At 44.4% G+C, this 11650-nt stretch overlaps 1 pseudogene; it reads left to right on the top strand.

The window, feature by feature from the left end:
• The first annotated feature begins 847 nt into the window (after positions 1-847).
• Positions 848-5429, top strand: LOC147618107 (uncharacterized; annotated as a pseudogene).
• The last annotated feature ends 6221 nt before the right edge of the window (positions 5430-11650 follow it).

Raw genomic sequence — 11650 nt, forward strand, 5'->3', positions numbered from 1 at the left:
GCTCTGCCAGGGGCCTAGACTGGCCAGAGCAACGGGGGATCACACCTACCTAGAGGTAGACCCTGGCCGCCTCCACCTCCACCTCCATCTCCACCTCCATCGCCACCATTCTTATCTGCCTGCACATCCCCCCCTTGCCCCCCATTGCTCCGGCCAGTCCAGAGCCAGGGGCCTGGACTAGCCAGAGCAACAGGGGGCAAGGGGGGATCACACCTGCCTGGAGGTAAACCCTGGCCGCCTCCACCTCCATCTCCACCTCCACCTCCATCTCCACCTCCACCTCCACCGTTGCTGCCTCCTCCCCCTCACCATCGCCACCACCCCTCAGCCCCCCTGAGGGACTCCTCTCATCCTGCACATCTCCCCCCTTGCCCCCCGTTGCTCCAGCCAGTCCCAGGCACTCGGCAGAGCAAGGGAATGGTCTGTGCAGACCATCTCCCGGCTCTGCCGAGTGCCTGGGACTGGCCGAAGCAACGGGGGGCAAGGGGGGAGATCACACCTGCCTGGACCACCTCCACCTCCATCTCCACCTCGCCCTCCACCTCCACCTCCATCTTCACCTCGACCGCCACTACTGTCGCCTCCTCACCATCGCCATCGGCCCTCTCAGCTCTCAGTCGCTCCTCACCATCGCCATCGGCCCTCTCAGCTCTCAGTCACCGCCCGCCACCTCCAGCTCTCAGCTCTCAGTCGCCGGCCCTCTCAGCTCTCAGCTGTCTCCTCACCATCGCCGCCACCTCCACCACCGCCGCCGGCCCTCTCAGCCCCCCTGAGGGACTCTTCTCATCCTCCACATCTCCCCCCTTCCCCCCCGTTGCTCCGGCCAGTCCCGGAACAGAGCTAGGGGATGGTTTGCACAGACCATCCCCCGGCTCTGCTGGGTGCCTGGATTGGCCGGAGCAACGGGGGGCAAGCTTACACTTTCAAAAGCCGAAGGAAACAGGCGTATGCTTCTCAGGGAGAAGATGGCACAAACGTTCTCTTTTTGAAGGACATGGGCGTGGCTTCACAAAGGAATGGGCGTGCGCTTTGGAATGGAGAAGCTATGGGCATGGAAGTTGTTGAAATGGGCATACGAAGCTGGGACCGAGAAGGGAACGGGCGTGGCAAGTTTGCCACGGGCATATGCTTAAGACAAAACAACTGGTATGTGCGTTTTAAGACAAAACAACTGGTATGTGCGTTTTATTTGGATAGAACAAGTGGTAAGGGTGCGGCACAAGTGGAACGGCCGTACGCTTTTTGAATTAGGTGCAAAAGAGATTGGCACGAGCGTGGCAAAACTGACATGGCCGTGGCAAACAAAATGAATGCTCTGGAATGGGCATACCCTTTGGGTGTATGCATAAATAGGTGGACTTAATACCTATGTCCGGGACACAGCTAGTACACTGATGGTAACCATCTAATACAAAGCAAAAAGTGGGTTGTTTAAAAAAAGAAAAAGAAGAAGAAACATTTTTCGGTTACAAAGCAAAAAGTGGGTTGTTTAAAAAAAGAAAAAGAAAAAGAACCATTTTTCGATACTCCACATGTCCTCTCTCTCTCTCTCTCTCTCTCTCTCTCTCTCTCTCTCTCTGCTGTGAACAAGCTTCCATATGGCGACTTCATGTCTGTGTGTGTCTTGTGATTGATGGTAAGGCTTACCCTCTATAGCAGAATCTCTCTCTCTCTCTCTCTCTCTCTCTCTCTCTCTCTCTCTCTCTCTCTCTTTGCCGTGAACAACCTTCGATGGCGACTTCATATGTGTGTGTGTGTGTGTCTTGTGATTGCTGGTGGTAAGCCTTCCCCTCTATAGAAGAATCTCTCTCTCTCTCTCTCTCTCTCTCTCTCTCGTGATTGTGACTTCATATGTGTGTGTGTGTGTGTGTGTCTTGTGATTGCTGGTGGTAAGCCTTTCCCTCTATAGAAGAATCTCTCTCTCTCTCTCTCTCTCTCTCTCTCTCTCTCTCTCTCTTTGCTTTAAACAAGCCTCCACGGCGACTTCACGTCTATGTGTGTGTGTGTCTTGTGATTGCTGGTGGTAAGCCTTCCCCTCTATAGAAGAATCTCTCTCTCTCTCTCGGCTTTAAACAAGCCTCCACGGCGACTTCACATCTATGTGTGTTTTTGCATTGCAAGTTTCCTGGATTTCTTAACTGAGGGCCCAACAAGCCAAGGCTCGACCAAGGCACCATCCAAGCCAGGGCGGCCCAAGCCACCAGTCTCGCAGCCCGCCAGATCAAAAAAATAGACAATGTTACAAGTAGCCCTTCTCAAAAATTAGAAGCATTGCAGTAGATAACATAGAAGTAACATTGAAGGAATTTTTATGCAGCTAGATCTCCAATGAAGCAACATGACTCACAGCTGCCATTGCATTTGTGTGAGCGACAATGACAACATAGAAGTATAATCACAGAGGAAGTGAAAGATTTAGTCATTGCATATTGGACAAACAATACACGTAACAAAAAGGATGTATGTCGAATGCGTGTTAGACGAAAGCTGTATGAGAAGCATCCGATGCATCTGCTTGAACAACCTCGGGTTTGTCTTCCTTGTTATGCCATACTTTTTAAATGTCCCTAATTACCTCTTGGTTGTACATTGGTCGGTAGTGCAGGGCTGAAGTTAGGCACCATCTTCATAGTGTGTAATACTAGTCTACCATGGTAACCCTTGTAGATAAATAGCTACCACTTTCAATTACAGTTTCATCCTCGTAAAGGTGGCTAGCAAAGGAAGCCACCAAGGTGGTGGTAGGCTCATAGATTGGTAGCAAAGGTTTTGCTCAAGCTGATATGTTATTAGGCCAATAGCTAGAAGCATCAGGTTAGGATTTCTATCATACCAATGAACTCCAAGCCTGGGAGCTGATAAGAGTGGTATCTTCATGGTAGGTACTATGCTAAGAGTGGTGGCTCCCAGGCTTGGAGCTCAGTTACCAAGCTTGGAGCTCATAGGCATGAGGATGGGAGTGATTCAGGTGGTATCTTGATGATAGGTACTATGCTAAGAGTGGTGGTAGCCACCACTGTTTACATTGCAGCTATTGTTCCAAAGCTGGTAGTTACCTTTCTATCCCTAAAAGCCACCATTGTCAACCTGGTAGCTTCCACTCTTAAGATGGTTTGCTACCTTACCTACCTACTGGCTTTCACTCTATACAAGTAGCTATCATTGTTAACATGGCAGCTACTGTTCCAAACCTAGTAGTTACCTTTCTGCCTTTAAAAGCCACCATTGTCAACCTGGTAGCTTCCACTCTTAACATGGTTGCTACCTTACCTAGCTAGTGGCTCTCACTCTATATAGGTAGCTACCACTGTTAACATGGCAGCTACTGTTCCAAAGCTGGTAGTTACCTTTCTGTCTTTAAAAGCCACTATTGTCAACTTGGTAGCTTCCACTCTTAACATGATTGCTACCTTACCTACCTGGTGGCTTTCACTCTTAATAGGTAGCTACCACTGTTAACATGGTAGCTACTGTTCCAAAGCTAGTAGTTACCTTTCTGTCCCTAAGAGCCACCATTGTTCACCTAGTAGCGTCCACTCTTAACATGGTTGCTACCTTATCTACCTGGTTGCTACCATTGTTCACCTAGTAGCTTCCACTCTTAACATGGTTCCAAAGCTGGTAGTTACCTTTCTGTCCCTAAGAGCCACCATTGTTCACCTATAGTGGCATCCACTCTAACCAAATAGCTACCACTCTTAACACAGCAGCTATTGTTCCAAACCTTTAACCTAAAAGCTATTGTTTATTTCTGGCATGAAAAATTTCTAAATTACCAAGTTAGTTCTAATTCTTTGACTTCTATAAGCTATATATGTTGTTCATAGGTTGATTTATTGTCCTGATTTAATGCAGGTAGAATTCTTTCTTGCTTTCAAAAAGAGTCATCCAGAGGTACAGATTCACCAAAGAGCATTTGAAAAGTTGAAGCCTTATTTTGTACGCAAGCTTCGAGATCGGTACAATTGTTGTTGCATCACACATGTCCAGATGTCATTCTTACGAGATGCTATCAACCATTTACACCAAGCTGGTTCAGGTGTGCATGGAAAAGAGTGTATATGTCAATGTAACATTTGTGGTGTTGGAGAAAAATGCACAGCTCACACACAAACTTACTCAAGCCTTACAAATTTGTGGGAATCAGTACTATGTTTGAAGCCTAGCAATTCAGACTTCTTTGCTTTGAAGTGTTTGATGGGAGAGTGCCCATCTTGTGGACCTCAAAGAAGCTTTCGACATGTCCTATGGAGGAATCAAGTAGCGTATGCACAATAAAGGTGAAGATTTTTGAAGACATTCAAGTTGGTGAAACAGATTCTGGCAAGAAGAAGAAAAGAAAAGTTCTCTCCCACACAGAGATGCAACCTGGGGAACTATTTGGCCTCTTTAGGGATCACTTACAAAAGTTCATAAAGCACAACTTTATCTACAGATGGCAAGCTGAGCAATTTAAAGAGTGTCTACGTGTATTTCCTGACGATGTGGTTGTTTCAATTGTAGACTTTGCTGAAAATTATACATTCAAAGAACAAAATGAGATTCAATCAATGCATTGGTTTTCTTGCCAAGTTACAATATTTGTCCATATCACATATGTGCAGATTGCAAGAAGTCTTCAAAAGTATTATCATTTTTACATTTCTGATGATAAAACTCATGATACTCTTTTTGTTCAACATTGCTTCATGCTCCATCATGGATGGTTGAAAGAGCTAGGCTTATCCATCAAGGAGCATTGGGTGTGGTCAGATGGGGTAGCCTCGCAGTTAAAGGTAAAGAGGCCTTTCTACTTTGTTGCCCGGTATGGGACTCTCACAGGGTTAAAGATGACACATCATTTCTCGGGATCTGGTCATGGAAAGAGTGAACATGATGGTGCAGGTGCTGTTATCAAAAGACATTTGACTCAAGAGCAGCTTAAGCCAGACTGTAGAAAATTGCAATGTGCAGAGGATGTGGTTGCCTTTTTAAGACAAACCATGTGTGATGGGGCTGCTGCCACATATGCATCCAAAGTAAGACCAGCTACCAGGGTGTTTTGGGAAGTTAAGGAAGGCGATGTGGATAGAAGCAAGAAGTGGGACTGCAAATCTATGGATGGCACTCGTGGGATACATTGTGTCTCAGGTTACTCTTTAACAAATGGAAAAGCTCTCAGATGCAGGCAGCTATCATGCTTTTGCAATTCTTGTATGCAAGGCCTTTGGAGGAGGTGCTCTAGGAAGTCACATGTCAAGAAGTGGGAGTATGTTACCCTTGAACCTTCAGAAGATGTCAGAGATGCTAATGAAGTTGAAGATTTTGCATACGAAGGACACCATGATGCTTTGAGTGATGCACTTTGCATTGGTGGCAATTTTGCTGTCATAGCTCCTCATGACAATGAGGAGCTTGCAGAATTTTATGTCTTGAAATGTACAGCTTAGAAGCAAAAATCTGATACTAACAGATGGCTGGGCGAATGTTTGCCTTGCCGGTTCATTTGTTGTCAAGGGAATATGTACAAACAAGTGAAAGGAAATCCCTATGAGTATAAGCTATTACAGCGCAAGCCTGAAGCTATTTTTCCATCCCACCTCATAAGATCCATCAAGTTCCCAAATGGAAAAGGTTCAAGGACGTGGGATGAGATTTTTGATTTCCCCAGAAGCATATGAGGCTATTTACAATACCACTCCCTTTGATGTATAGCTTGCTGAAAATAATTCAAGCTGTGTCTTTTGGACATAGCTAAAAACCTGGAAGGTAGACATGCTTTGAAGGTAGCTACCAAGCTTTGAAGGGTTAACACCAGTCTTCAAAGAGTAGCTATCACGCTTGAAAGGGTAGCTATCAGGCTTTTAAGGGTAGCTATTAGGCTTGAAAGGGTAGCTATCAGGCTTTTAAGGGTAGCTGACAGCCTTTCCAGGTAGCTACCAGGTAGCAACCAGGAATCTAAGTAGCTCCCAAGCAGCATAAGATAGCGACCATGCTACCAGAATCAGCTGGTGCCATGCTACAGATGACAACTCTAGGTGGTACCATTTATCCACATGCATCTTACCCTCACCCACCTTACAAAAAGGTACACATAAAAAACCAGTAATGAAGACAAGGGTTAGAGAGCATAACGGTATGCTACGTACTGTGGGAAAAGCACGATTTGGCAGCAGTGTTTGGAAGCATGGAGGGTACTGTGCTTCGTGACTCCCTTGCATAACCGGGGGCATCAATGTGGCCAAGCATCAGCAAAGACCTTGTAGCAAGCGAGATCATTTGCGTGCATCCCATAGCCATGCAAATCTCTTTGCCTGTAGCAAGGTGAGCAAAACAATACATATGATAAGCATGACCACAAGGAAGTATAAACATGCAAAGACCATCTGCATCATACATGACCAATCCACAAGCAGAATAAATATTGTGTGCATCCGATAAGCCCAGATCTGCATGTGGTAATTTAGGTGTTGGCAAGGATAGGAACACTTTGTTCCTTCTTGCCTGCATGTCTTTCACAAAATCCACTTGAGCACGCACATGCATCTCTATTTGTTTTGCATTTTCTAGAAACTCTTGACTTTCACAGCCCGCACTAGCAGGAACAGTACCCATAACAACTCCATCCACAGTTTGGATGGTCAGACAATCAGTCCACTTTCATCCTCAGCTCCTGTAACTTCCCAGCATCTACTGGGTTTGACACATTTTCAACCTTTTGCAACTCAAATTATGCATCTTCCAACTGTCTTTTCAAACTACTAACCAGGAGCTGTGCCCCTTCATCTCGATGCATATCCGCTTTGTACTTAACTTTTCTCGTAGCTTCGTTGAGCTCTGACAGGGCATGAGAATATTTCCTTTCAAGCACCTCAATTATTTCGTCCAACACAACAATTGCCTCTGAGTCTACATGCATATTTTGTACTGTCTCCGATTGCTCAAGAGGCTTCACCTGTTCAAACCTGGAGGTATGCAGTGCAGAGGAAGTATGGAAAATAGACCATCGGTGCTTCTTTGCTTGTAGCTTCTTTGCATCCATAGCCGCTATCATGCTCTCAGAAAATAAAGCCCAATCGACTGGCCCTTTTGTACACTCATGAAGAAAACCTCTTGCAAATGCCTTCGTCACCTCCATCCCATAGTTGTTGGGAGGTTCCTGATATACCGAAGTAAAAAGGGTGTAGAACCTGGGCCACAACTCTAGCTTCAAAGTCCTGCATTTTACTTTACTGCCCCTTCTTGGCACCTCATCAAAACATGATAGCCAATCTGCATCTGTAAAATTAGCCTCACCCAATGTTCGCGCATCCACTCCAAAATTTGAAAGACCATAGACTTCATGTGGTTGGGCTTTGGTCATACAGAAAACTGACTTTCTTTCAAACTGGACATATGGAGGGTACCAATGCGATTTGCCCTGCAACATTCCATAGCACAACTAGAATCAGTCCAACACATTTTGCTAATATATTTTCATGTATGACCTGCTTGCTTTGGACATGCAACTTCCATATATATGCATGAGGCTACAAGTATGCTTATGTTAACAATGCTTGTGCGCATGTATAGAAAGTGTGGGAGTATCAAAGGTGTAGAAAATGTATTCTCCAGTGTGTTGTCAGCATGCAATATGCAATGTAGTGTTACTAAAACTCAATAAAGCACTATTGCCCACAACTTGAATTTTTCTAGGGATGTTTTGGTATGCAACACACTTATTACAATACACGACAAGTGAGGAGTCATCATTGAAGCAAAAAATTTATTTTGTAAGGTATTCAATAGGGACATTGTTTCATGGATGACATTGTGAGCACACTCACTCCAGTACCCCCTGGAACAGCATGGTAATACCCTAGCATGCATGTGCAACACACCTCTAGAAAAATTCACACAAGCCAGGCACCTGAACAAAAATTGGCTGCACACCTCTATGCTTGGAGTGGCATTTGAGCCCAGCTGCATGTTGAACTTCTTGCTTGGTGTAGTAGGTGATTTGTGTGAAAGAGGATAATGCCCCTTTCTTATAGCTCCTTTGGCCTTTGCTGCAGCAGCTGAGGAAGGAGAGGAGGAAGCTAGCACCCTACGAGATTTCCTGGCTGGGGATGGCTCTGGAGAAGATTCAAAGCCTGAGGAAGCAGGAGAAGAAGTGGGAGAGGAAGTTCTACCTGCAACATTTCCCCTATGTGTCCTGCTGTCTGACCTCCCTCTCGACTACTTTGTTGTTGCTCTCAAGCTTCTAGCATTTCCACGCTGGCAAGCTTCCCCCCCAGACGAGGGCCCCTGTTGTGCTGCAACCGATGGGCACTCCTCAAATTTCCATGCTGGCAGGCTTCCCCCCCAGACGAGGGCCCCTACTGTTGCAACCGACGGGCACTCCTCATGATGGTTGCAAGACATGCAAAGGTAGTGCCCCCACTCCTTTGCACTCTCAATTGAATAAAATAAAAAACTTATTGAAGTCTTTTAAAATTCCCAACACTCCTATGGCTACCAACTGAGCTACCTCCCAGCTCCCAACCCTGAAATCCGGTAGCTAGTGTACCACCTATTCATGCATATACCCCTTTAGGAAGGGACGACCGTGGCACAGAAGGAACGGTCATGGCAAATTTGGAACAACCGTGACGCTGCCATATTCAAATATTTTTAAGATTTTTCAAGGGATTTCAGGGAATTTAAGGCTGCAAGTTTGATGCCACCCACTATATTTCTTAAAAAATTCAGTTTACCGACTTGGCTGAATGCAATTGAATGCACTTTATGCCCAATTTAATACAATTATTCCATTTTTTATGCAAACGGCCACATTCAGGGCTAAAGATCTTCCTAGATTTGTCCAGAGAGAAGGGAACGGGCATGGCCTGATGTGCCATGACCGTGGCTTGTAAAGGGAATGGCCGTTTGCTTCTCAAAACTGCCAGCAGAATGTGACTTTCGCCTAGTTTTTCCCTTAGATTCCTACTAATTCATGTATCTTTCCACTAATTTTTGGGTTTTTGATTCAATAGAGAGCTAAAGCTAGTCTCAAGCTATCTATTGATGCCTATAATGCTTAATGAAACCTAGCTAATTAATATTACTTTATTGATTAAGTTGAGGTGCAAACTTGGTAAAAAAGAAACAAAAAATCAAAGAATTGCATAAATGTCAAGGGAAATGTTTAAGCACTTACTTGCCTCTCCCACGCTTGGTGAAGATCTCCATGCTCCAATGCTCGATCAACCTTCAACACTCCATGGAATCACCAAGTCAACAAAAAAAAGCACAAAATCAAGCAACCAACTGATAGATTTGTGCACTCCAACTGGGCCAAACCAAGACTCTAGCAAATGAACACGGTGGAGGACCCTAAGCTAAATGCGTTCCCTGACAACGGTGCCAAAGATGTTAAACCTAACATACTACCTTGCACACGAGAGAGAGAGAGAGAGAGAGAGAGAGAGAGAGAGAGAGAGAGAGAGAGAGAGAGAGAGAGAGAAGAGAAGAGAAGAGAGACAACATGCAAGGGTCGACTCCAGAAAGTTACACTTAGCCAACCCTAATGAGAGTTAACTCCTCAATGTGAAGCCGCTAGGGGCTCACTCCACCTCTACTTGTGTCACCCAAGTAGAGATTCAATGGCTAGGTAGAGAGAAAGAAGGGAGCTATGGAAAGCTCAAACTTCACTTCATGCCACATGCATGATGCAAGAGGGACTTGGTAGAGAGAAAAGAGAGGGGAGAGAGGTTAGAGCATCACCAGCCCTACAAGCACACACCAACAATCAAGCATGCAAGCAAGTAAACACAAGCAAGCATACATCCACAAGCTCAAATGAGAGAGAGAGAGAGAGAGAGAGAGAGAGAGAGAGAAAAGGCAAAGCTCAAATGAGACTAATGGGATTTTCCCTTTTCATATTTCATTAAATGTCTTATATACAAGAGCTCATAGTTAGAATGGCCGGCCACCCACTTACAATTGGGGGCCCAAAACTAGTCTTCCTAGCTCTATGTACAACTATTCCTCACACCGGCATTACACAAGCCGTAAGCTCAGTCATCCCATGTCTCTTTTGCATTAAGCGCTTTGCGCGGTTACAAAAGATGAATACAATAAGAGTAACCACGCTTTCAAAAGTAATGTTAACTAGAGTGGTTTTAATAGGAGTCTATCCACAAGCACCAAACCCCATCAAACACAACACTATAAGACACCAGCACACCTAGTTACTATCCCTTGGTCCTCAGCTGCCCCAAGGGATAATTCACTACCCTCCCAGCCACCCAAATTACTCCAGCTCTGCTGATTCAATTATCCTCTAAGGTCAGCACTGACCTCCAATATCTTTGATCTATCACCTAACACCCTCATCTGACCATAACTGACTCTCAAACAGCTGGCTAAACACACCTTCAATAGATGTAGAAATGCTCAGGACCTGCCTCCAAAGCCTTCTCTTTGTATCCTGTCCGATAACTTACAAACAGGGTTGAAAACCTCTCAAATGTAGAAAGTTGCCCTTAGCTGATCTCTGTCTGACCAAGATACTCTCCTGACTATCCTAGATAAATCAAACTCTGTCTGTCTTCTGTCTTTGAATTCAAATGGCTCTTCCAATACGAAATTGATCCTCCAGTGTCCTCTATGACTCTCTAGTGTCCGCGGACTTAAGATCCACACTCCCAAGGCCTTCTTGATGGTCTTGTGGACCCTCTTCTATCCTTCTTCTTATAGCCTCTCCTTCTAAATTCTGCTACAGAGCTATTCTGCCTTCGAAGTCAATAGCAATTCCGACCCTTCTCAAAATGTCAACTATAAACCCTCATATATCACTCAACTGGTCAAGAGATCACCTCACAAGCTCTCTGCTACCTACTATAGGCCCACAACTACCTTCAAATGGGTAGAATGTAGCCAACTAGCCAATCTGACCTAACTGACACAAAAACTCTATACTCTGAGTTAGGTCCTTATGAGCTTAGCACAAAGTAGGGTGTTGATGATGAGTCTTATCAAACACCGAGCAACCTTTTCCGAGCTATTTGAAAATTAGAACAAAACTTGGCAACAAACCCCAAAAAATTGGAAAGCTACTCGATGAACTTTCAGAACAAAAAACAATGCACAGTGAGCACAAGACACAAGAAGCACATTAGAACATCACATCAATCACCATAAAAAATTGAAACGCCACTCCAACTATAATTTTTTGATTGCACGGAACAATACCCAACAATATCTGCATTAATCAAGACTGACCAAAACAAAATTGCTAGTAATGGCTCATAAGCAAACACAAAAACCATGTGTTGCCTTGTCAACTACATACAACAAAACAAATCAAGTTGAATCACACTCATCGTTTATAAAAACATGACGAGTGTGACGTCAATCTGCATGGTCCTTCTCAAAACATGCGTCTCTAGTCATGGTTCTTACCATTGCTTTGGCATACTCTGGCAAAACACTTTGGATAGAAAATAAAGAATAAAAGTTATTCAGTTTTTGTATATTCACATGTTTTAGTATATCGGTGTATTGCAGATCAAACTTGAATGTTCTTGTCTTTAAACATATGCATGAAGGAAACCAAAATAACAAAATCCATAACAAAATAGAGAGACAAAATAGAGTGACAGTAGTCTAGCGCATCAAAAAACAAAGACAAATAAATAGTAATCAATGT

Source organism: Cibotium barometz, chromosome 35, assembly GCF_041138505.1.
Source record: "Cibotium barometz isolate CiBa-2024 chromosome 35, ASM4113850v1, whole genome shotgun sequence".
NCBI classification, from domain to species: domain Eukaryota; kingdom Viridiplantae; phylum Streptophyta; class Polypodiopsida; order Cyatheales; family Cibotiaceae; genus Cibotium; species Cibotium barometz.